This window comes from Tenrec ecaudatus, chromosome 5 (genome assembly GCF_050624435.1).
Source record: "Tenrec ecaudatus isolate mTenEca1 chromosome 5, mTenEca1.hap1, whole genome shotgun sequence".
Classification (NCBI taxonomy): Eukaryota; Metazoa; Chordata; class Mammalia; order Afrosoricida; family Tenrecidae; genus Tenrec; species Tenrec ecaudatus.
Genome location: NC_134534.1, coordinates 60,771,720 through 60,782,502, shown reverse-complemented (window position 1 = coordinate 60,782,502; position 10,783 = coordinate 60,771,720).

The window sequence follows — 10,783 nt, the reverse complement described above, 5'->3', positions numbered from 1 at the left end:
GGAGATTCCACAAGGTATGGTAGAACTGCCCCATAAAGTTTCTAAGGCTACAATCTTTATGGAAGCAGACTGACACATCTTTCTCCTAAAAACTGGCAGGTGAATAGGAAGCACTGATCTTTCGGTTAGCAGCTGAACTCCTAGGCACCATGACACATATTTTTTTGAGGGACACCATTCAATCCATATGTATCAACACATATATCAATGCATATGGAGAAGTTTTTCATAGTAATAGAAGACCTTTATGAAGTAAATTTATTTGGCTAAAGAATTAAATCTTACATTTTTGGGGAACACATGTTATCTTTAATGTGTGCTACTATTAAAGAAACTTCCCTCTCCAACCAAGAAATTTGAAAATCATGCAGAATAGGGAGAGTAAAACAAAGAAGGCAAGCTACTTGTTTCATTAAGAGGCTACTTTTAAAAACATATTATGAGTCAAATACAGAAGTAAACATGTAAAAGAAGACATGGTCTGTTTGCATCACCACATATGGAAATCAATATTCTTCTTTAAGTCATTGAAGTTTTAAGTAGCCAACATATTTATTTGTGTGTTTAGGGCATATATTTAACTGTGTGATGATTTAAATATGCTCATGTGGTGAAATGGTTTATTTTACAAGTGCTCATTTAATCGAATTTGACATTTCACATTCCTATGCATGTAATGCATTGACATAGACTGTGTGATTAATAAAATATATCTAGTGCTGGCTCCATTTCCCATTATTCCTTTTTAAGATAGAAAAGGAAAATAAATATATTTAAATCCTTTTACAGTTGTGATTTTATAATTTCATGCTCTAAAATAACGAAACATTTTTTCCCCTTTCCTGTTTGTGTTTATCAGCTGCAGCTCAACAATCTATTAAGGAACAAGGTGCTGTACATTAACCAAATGCATGTGGAATGTGCCCATTCTGGTAGCTATATATCAGATTTTTCAGTGTTCCAACTTTGAACTTCTAAGATTTCACATACAATTGTACCCTAATTATAAGATTATGTTGCTCTTTGATTTCAAGTTTCAAGACTGAGAGATAATTGTACTATAAAAATGCATTTTCTGTTGAGAACATTACCAAATTTTAGACATTCGATATGCTTTATCCAGATATATGCTCTTCAGACCTGAAATATTTATATTAATAAAATGTTGAACAGTTATTTGGTCTTCAAGAGTGTTTTGATTTACATAAGAGCTGCTCTAGAGTAAAGTATAGTTTCTACCACCAGAAATAAGGAGAATAAAGCAAACCCATCTGATAGGTCATTCAGAATTGGTGAGCTTCAACTGATTAAGTAATGCATAAAACAAACAAACAACAACAGCATGGAACAACAAAAATATAATCAATCATATTTAAGACATGAAAGCATAATAATACAACAGAACACCGGATGGATACTTTAGGTAGATAAACAAAAGGACATTCTCTAAAGGTACTGTACTATATGAACATCAAGAGGCATTTGTATTTATGAAAATTAATTTCATCTGAGAATAATTGTATAATTGTGGCTTATAAGTGATGAGAAAAAGATTTTCCATGTACCATGGCTACATCATAAAACTTCCAAAAGGATTAGATGTAATTAATCTGCTTTTCTTTGTCTGAAAGTTCTACAATTATCCTACTCATCACCCTTCCTCAATTCAGGGTCTTGTGAAAGTACTATCACGGCTGTAGATCGCCCTTCAGTTACTCGACCTTCCTTCGTGGGCTTATGCAATAATGGAGACTCTGTAACCATTATTTCATCAAATAAATAGTAATCAATGATAAAGGATATGAACTAATAGTAAAAGCTGAGAAACTCATACATATTAAAGGATATGCTAATTAATGCATTAAGTGAATTTATTAGAATCAGGAGCCCTGCCCCAACAAAATAAAGTTGTTAAGAGGAATTGTGGCTTTTAGCCAATAGTATTATGTCACACTAACTTCTTGATTTTAATAATTATACAATTGTTCTTTAGAATATATAGTACTTTTATTAGGAAATAGATATTAAAATATTTAGAAGTAAAAGTTATCATATCTGTTACTCACTGTTCAGCAGTAACTGCATAAGGAGAAAGAAAGAGAACTAGACAAAATCAACAAACATAACTTGAATTAGACACACTAATGTATATTTTACTATGAGTTAAAATGAACAATATAACTGTGTCTTATTACTTTTCTTGTAGATTTATATATATTTATATTCTCAGGTTTTTCTAAATGCAATGTACAACTCATAACAAAATATTTCTATAAAGCATCTACTTTCCTTTAACTTAGGAAACATCAGTTTAAAAATAAATTTCTTTCACATGCTTAAAAATAACTGATCTCTTATATCTTCAGCTCTAAAATAAAAATGATTCAGAAGTAGACCTTCAAACATAATCTTAATAAAAACTGCAACTAATGTTCACTTAAAATTGCATACTATTTGATTTATTGAAACTTATGTTTTAATTTTCCTTTTTCTTCTAGATGTAAATATATATATACATATACATACATATATATATATTTCCCATTATTCTGGTCTTGTGAAAAACATTATTTAACAGATAGGTAGCAGATAGATATAAATAGAGATATACATAAATGTACATCAATAAGTTATATTCATTTCAAAATGTGTATAATTTGATTTATTGAAACATATTTAGTCTTTTTTCATATATGTAAAAATAGAAAACATAGGATACATATCTGTAGAATATATATATATATATATATTACCAGCTGAATACATTTTTTTCACACAAGTAGAATAATGGAGAATATTCAGATAATATCTAAGCAAACATTCAAGAAACATTTATGGTAAGCATTTTTGGTATAGTAACTAGTGAACCAACCATGAACAAAAAATAGTTAAATCTTTTCCTATCATTAAATGTATGGACACACACATTAAAGAAATTAACAAGGAATAAATATGACTGATGCTAATGCAGTACAGAGCAAAATAATGCAGAATAAAAGCATTCAAATGGAGGGGAATGAGACCTGATTTGAAAGGTGGATTTAAGAAAGTCCTGAGCTCTTGGAATTCTTGGTGGAAAGCACTAGAGACTAAGAAGCGGAATGTATAGATAAATTCCTGGGGGGGGGGTTTCCATGAACAATAAGGTAGCCAACCTGTTTGAAACAGAGTGAAGAGTGGGTGACAATAGCAAATAAGAGACCAGACCAAATTAAGTCTTATAAAGGATTGAAAGAATACAAGTTTTATTCTTAGTGATATGGGAAAACTTTTAAGGGGTGTTTGCTTCAGAGTAACATGATCTGCCAAAATTGGATTCACAGTTAACTGCAACATGCCAGTGGTAGAAATAGAGAGATCAAGTAAGCAGCACAGCAGAATATAAAAATAGTATTGATAAAATGTGGGGTAGTAGTAGTGGAGGTGATAACATAGACCTGTCTTTCTTTTATGGTTGAATTAAAGATTGGTTGGTGAATTGGTCAGTCATAAACCATGAGAGAGAAGTGTCAGCAGTGATTCTAGACACTGCTTGTGTAATTGGAAAGGTGAAACTGTTATTCTTAGAGATGGAGAAGATTGTCACCAGCACAGGTTTACGGGGAATACTAGAAGTTTATGTTTGGGCATATTAAGTTTGAGGTAATAATTAGATTTTTAAAGAGCAATATGGGCGCCCTGGTGGCATGGTGGATTATAAGGTAGGTTGCTAATTGCAAATTTGACATTTTGAAACCACCAACCATTCCACAGGCTCCATTGTAGAAAGATAGACTTTCTTCTCCCATAAAGAACAGCATCTCAGAAACTCACAAGGGCAATTCTACTCTACCCTATAGGCTTGCAATCAGTCAGGATTGATTCCATGGCAGTGAGTTTGGTTTGGTTCCCAAAAGTTATGTCAATAATATGACTCAATAATTGTGGAGTTAGTCATGTTCTAGCTATAAATTTTGGATATTTTACTCTCTGGTGTGTTAAGCCTTAAAAGCAGGTGAGTCTACTCGCTGACTGGATGTACATATACAAGGGAGTAAATACAAGGACTCACCTTGGAGAATTCCAGGAGAAGAGGGGAAGGCAGAAAAGGATATTAAGAAGGACGCAGAAAGAAAATCAGGAAATGTGGCTTCCTAGAATCCAATAAAAGAAAATGTTACCAAGAGGAGAAAGTTATCCCCCTTGTCAAGTATTACAAATTAGTAGAGTAGGGATTTATTGTATTTGACAATGTGGAACACACTGATGGCTTTGCCAGAATAATTTTGGTAAAAGATCAGGGAGTGACTTAAAATAAGAAAAGAGACACTTAAGACAGGAAATATTATAAGAAATAAAACTATTTTGAGAGATATATTTATGAAAGGAAATCCAAAATTGAGGTTTTAGTAGGAATAAAAATAGCCTATAAAAGTGGAATGTATGTATGTGTTTATGTGGTTTGTTTTTATTAATGTCTCAAATCCATTATTTGGGATGTTTAGTCTGAGTATCGCAGACAGACAATCTTTAGTTGAAGCTATATTTACTTTTATGTCATTGTTCTTGTTAGGTACCACTGAGTCAGTTCTGACTCACGACAACCCTATGTTCCCAAGAATGAAGCCCTGCCCAGTCCTGGCCCATGCTCACAATTGTTCTTATGTTTGAGCCAGCTTTGAAGATCTTTGCTTCATTTTTCCATTGAGGTCTAATCCACACCGAGGACTGTATTATGTTTTGTTGTTGATGTTGTTTCCTCGGGCTGTATTCTCGGATCCTCAAGGCGACATCTCTCTTAACAAGCAGGGTTTCCCATGTGTGTATTTCAGATTGTGTCCATCTTCTTCGTACAGTGCAGCCACTTGTATTTTTTTGCCCAGCTTTCAAATCGAATGAGGATAGGCAAAGGAATAAGAGCGTTCCAGATTTTAAATGACGCACTATTCTTGTGTTTCAACACTGTCTCTTACCTTGGTCTATGAACAGGTTCCACGTGTCAATATCCACGGGATATTAAAAGAATCACGGAAATCTTGTATTAACACTCTAGTTTCACCTTCTGCACACCTTGTTTATCTTCCCCTCGTATACATATTACCTTGGGCCTCTGGCTTATTAGAATCAGAAGACCTTAACCGCTTGACAGTTCCCTTGATGAACTGGCCGGCCTTTGTTCCAACTGCTCTACATGCGGCCTACTATGCCTTATAGACTTTCCAGCTGTTACCACTATCAACAACCAAAATGACCACTGGAAAACGGAAACTCTAATTCCCATAGACCTTAGTGTTTCACTTACAAAGTCCCATGCTTCCATTAGTTGGGAGTTATTTCAAGAATACCCACTCCTGAAACCAAAAGGAAAAATATGGTTCTGAAAGCTAGGTGGTAGCATCATTGCTAAAAAGATTGGAAGGTTGAGGTATCTTTGGCCTCTGCTGCATAAGAAATCACCGAAAGCCTAAGCCGATGATGTCTATGTTGATAGTAAATATCTTCCACCTTCTGAAGCTAGTTGAGGTTTGATGCAATGTTGCCATTTGTACAAATGTTTGTTTATTTGCACAATTGCATTATATACTTTGTATTCATAGCACCAGAGTACCTAATAGTATCCTAAACTTTAGCATGAAAAGGGGAAATTTGGAGGGAGAGTGGAGTTTTTGTTATTGATGGGTGTCATCAAGTCGGCTCTCACCCACAGTGACCCTGTACAACTGAACTAATCACTGCGCGGTCCTGTGCCATCATCACCGTTGTTTCTGTGCTTGAGCTCATTGGTGCAGCCACTGTGTCAATCTATCTCATCTAGGGTCTTCCTTCACTCCCCCTCTACTTTACCAAACAGGATGTCCTTCTCCAGGGATTGGTCTGCCATGACAATATATCCAAAGTACGTAAGACAAAGTCTCGGCATCTGTGACTATAAGGAGGCCTCTGGCTGTACTTCTTCCAAGAGAGATCAGTTTGTCCTTTTAGCAGTCCATAGTATTTTCAATATTCTTATCCAGCACAATTCAAATGCATCAATTCTTTTTTCTGTCTTTCTTATTCACCCCCAACTTTCACATGCATAGAAGGCAATAGAGAATACCATGACTTGAGTTAGGGGTACTTAAGTCATCAAAGTAACGTCTTTCCTCTTCACTGCTCTAAAAAGGCCTTGTGCAGCAGATTTACCCACTCGTCTCTTGAATGCTGCTTCTGTGAACAATGAATGAGGATACAAGCAAGACAAAACCCTTGATAACGTCAAGTTTTTCTCCATTATCATGATGTTAACTAGTGGTCCAGTTATGAGGGTTTTGATCTTTCTTCCATTGAGTCATAATCCACATTGAAGGCTGCAATCCTTGACCTTCATCAGCAAGTGTGTGGATTCCTCCTCACTTTTAGCAAAGAAGTTATGTCATGCGTGTCTCAGCCTGTTAATAAGCCTTTCTCCAATCCTGATACTGTATTCTTCTTCATATAAGCCATCTTCTCTGATGATTTGCTTAGCCTACAGATTTAACCAGTATTATGAGAGGATACAACCCTGATACACAGTTTTCCTGATTTTTAACCATTCAGTATGCCCTTGTCTGTTCACATGCTGTTTCTTGATCCATGTACAAATTCTGCAGAAGTCAAACATACTATTTTGAAATTCCAATTCTTCTCAAGATTATCCACAGTTTATTGTGGTCCACACAGTCAAATACCTTTGCATCGTCAATGAAACAAGTAAACATTTTTCTTGGATCTGTGTTCAGCCAAGATCCATCTGACATCAGCAATGATATCTCTTGTTCCACTTCTTCTGAATCCCGCCTGAACTTCTGGCAGTTCCTGTCAATGTACTGCTGCAACCATTGTTGGATAATCTTAAGCAAAAATGTACTTGTGTATGATATCAATGATAAGATTCGATAGTTTGAGCATTTTGTTGGGCCACTTTTCTTTGGAATGGTCACATGTATGGATCTCTTTGAGTTAGTTGGCCAAATAGCTATCTTCCAGATTTCCTGGCACTGAAGTATGACAATTTCCAGTGCTTCTTCAGCTTGCTGAGATATTTCTATTGGTATTCCATCAATTCCTAAAGTTTTGTTTTTGCTTAAGACCTTGAATACAACTTGAACTTCTTCCTTCAGCAACATTGGTTCTTGCTTACATATCACCTCATGAAATGGTGGAATGTTGACTAGTTCTATTTGGTAGAGCAAGTTTGTGTATTCTTTCCATCATCTCATGACAATTCTTCATCATTCAATTATTTGCCCACAGAACCTTTCAAGATTAGAACTCATGACTTGACTTTTTTTCCAGTTCTTGTCATTTTCATGACTGATTGCTTTCTTCATGAATGATGATATTGACATCCTCCCATGCTCATTGGGTTTTTTTGTCATTAGTGATCAATGCAGCACATCTGTTCTTGAAGTTCAGGTGGGATAAGCTCAAGGTAGTATACTGACTCTTGCAAAATATTTTTATTTTCTTCATCTTTATCCTGAATTACATCTAAGTAATTGATGGTCTGTTCCACAGTTTGCTGCTGGTCTGCTTTTAGCTGCTGCGATTGAGATAGTCAATTTGATTTCTGTTTATTCCATCTTGGAAAATCCATTTGTATAATCACCTTTTGTGTTGCTGAAAAAGATATTTACTATGAATAACTTGCTAGTTTTTCAAAGTTCTGTTATGTGATCTCTAGGCTCGCTCTCACAGACTTTCCCTGACTGCCATCCCCACTGTCTACTGCCTCCCAAGAAGTCAACTCCACTTCAGCCCCATTGAAGGTGTCAGGGAACCACAAGGGCTTGTCCTCTGGCAGTCTCTCTGACAATGTTCTGCTCCTTTGTTTAGGCTTTCAGTATCTGGCAATGAAGGAGAGACATGCATAAGGTTTTCAGTGACTTCTTCCTCTGAAGTGGAGAGCTGAGTCCTCTTTCATTGTCTGTTCTTAGTCAAATGCTCTGCTGAAATCTGTTCACTTTATGTCTTATAGGCTTGCTATGAGTCAGCATCAAATTAAGGGCAATGAGTTTGACTGGGTTTTGGTTGAGAGCCATAAATTGAAACAAGATGATACATTTAAATTAGGAACAGTGTTTTTGGATTTGCTTTGTTGTTGTTATTGCTGTGTGTGTGTTTGTAGCAGTGTGTAGATCTGCATATGCAGATATGAAGGGATTGGGAAGTTAACTTTAACTGATTTTATTTTCTGTTTCAAAATGCAGTCATTCAATGGTTTCTTTTCAATCTTGTTATCTCTTTTGCTGTATAAATTAAAAAACCTAAATATTCCAGCTCTAAATGATCAATATCCCATTTATTGATGAATGTTGCTCTATATATGTTTTTCTTCTTGTTTTCATATTTTATTCCCACCATTATACTATCTTTCATTTTGTTGAAGGGTTTGAAATAATTTTCTAATTTACACTTAAATAGAATCTGAAACTGTCACTTAAAGTTCATCTCATGTTTATATACATACATGAGGGGTGTTAATATATGGAAAATATATGGAAATAAATGGAAACATATATGGAATATATGGAAAGTTCCATGATCTTAGCATTCTATGTTCCTTTGAACTTTCTGAAGTGCCCTCATGCAGTTCGAGTGAGAGCCGCCATGATCGAGTTGCAGGCAGCAGCACAGAGGAGAGCTAGATCTGTCTTCCTTTGACTTCTCTCTTGCTATGAGCAGAGATCAAACATGCCTTTACCTCCATCCTTCTTCCCCTTGCTGCCACCAACCACTCCTCCCACAGTGCTCTGCTCCTTTATTGGATTTGATAATGAACTCAGACAACAATACTCCAATTAAAGAGGTGTATTAGGGAAGTTTGTAGGTTACCACCAGTCAAGATCAAAAAACTGATAAGAACACAGGCATTGATTCACAACAACACCTCTTCTCAGCCATCGTGAAATCTTCTTGAGAATTTAGCTTCTTGGTTATGTGTTCCCTTGGCTTATGCCTCCCTGGATTTGTGAGCCTTTTCGTTGCTCTGTCTCACAGTTCAATAGTCTTGGCATGACTCCTTTGTTCTGGCTCATGGTCTCACCACCTCAGTCTCTGGTCTCAGATTGGCTCATTTGCTCAGTCCCATAGTCTCCATGCCACAGGCTCTGCAGCCTTTGGCCCTGACCTTCTGTCACATCAGACAGAAATCTTGAACATGTTGCACCAAGGGCTCTTTTTCCAATAGCTCTGGGATTTCTCTCTCTGCTCCTGCTTCAAAGTTGGCTCATCCGTACAGCTAAGGGAGTGGTAACTAAAAGCTAAATCCCCTCCATTGTGTCACACATATCTGTTTGTATCATCCACTCGGGCATTTGGTGAGAGTTACAGAGACATGGACAGAACACCCATATTAAGAAATTTTACCCACTTAGAATAGGTCTCTATATTTTTTCATAGCTATATATAATATTGTTGAGAATCACATCTCTCCTTTGTGAAATGATATTCACCTTTTAAATAGTGCAGGAATACTGTTATTTTTATTCATAATTGCCCTTGAGTCCATTTTGATTCTTTTTTAACCCCATGTATGAAGATCAAAACATTTGAAAAATTTTCAAGAACATTTCAGAAACAGATCCCCTCCCAAGGACTCTCTTCTGAAGAATCTGTGGGTGCGTCCGATGTGTCAGCCTTCATGCACTGCTGGTGGTAGTCGAGCCCTTCATTAGCATCATGCAAGTGCCTGTACAGCCAATATAATATTGTGGCATTCCAGATGAATCTGGATTATTTTACCTGAGAAACTATGTAGTTATTTTCCCAAGAATTATGTAAACTTCAAATCAGACTTAACCCTCTCCCTCATTTAACACTCAACCCTTGTAATTCTTGCTAGAATGGAGTATTAGACAGGCAGAAGGGTCAATAAAAAAAATCTACCTTTAGCGAGCTACTCCATAAGCGCGAAAACTTTTTCCAGGAAGTTTGGTACAGACGATTATCTACCATTTGCTATTCCTCTATGCATTGTTACATTTGAGGAGCTTACTGTAGCTGCTTGAGGACTGTTGGCTCTAGTGACACCTTTTATCCTAATAATAAAAGGTGAAATGGAAAACTAAAGCTATAATCTCGAATGTTTACATCAAATCATCTACCTTCACCTCAACTATCTGATAATGGAGGTAAACTGTGCCATATATTTTTCCCCAAACTAGGCAGGCTTTTAGTCTTTTATTTAGTTTATGAAATGGCTTTGGATCATAATCTCCATTTACATCTGTGTCTATAACACTGGTTTCTCTTTCTATTCAATCTCTTAAGTAAAATACTGCTGCTATTGTTTGTCCTTTATCCCACCGATATCTTATGTATAATATTATTTTATAATGGTTGAAGTAGTTCACACTTGTATTCTATAGAAATAGATGTTAAATTTTTATGCGAGTCAATAAAGATCCTGTTAAAATTGCATAGCTGAATTCAGACATTAAATCCTCATTTACATATGGATGACCTACAGCATATATTTTTGGCATAGTCAATTCATACACTTCTCACTGTATCCTTTGAAAAAAAATAGCAATAGAAAAAAAAGAAAAAATATAGCAATAGAATGAAATTTATGAAACTACATTTTATTATGCATTATTATAGGATTAACAATACAGTAGCCTTTTCAGAGCCTTACTTTTCCAGGAATTGTAAGGAGATAACCCTTTCCCATAGCACTCTGACAGCACATGACAGGTAGGCACTGTCTTTCTGTGGTTGTTGGGTGCAGGGTGTTTATTTCAACTCATAGTAACCTCTCTGGGGCATAGAGATTGCCCTGTAA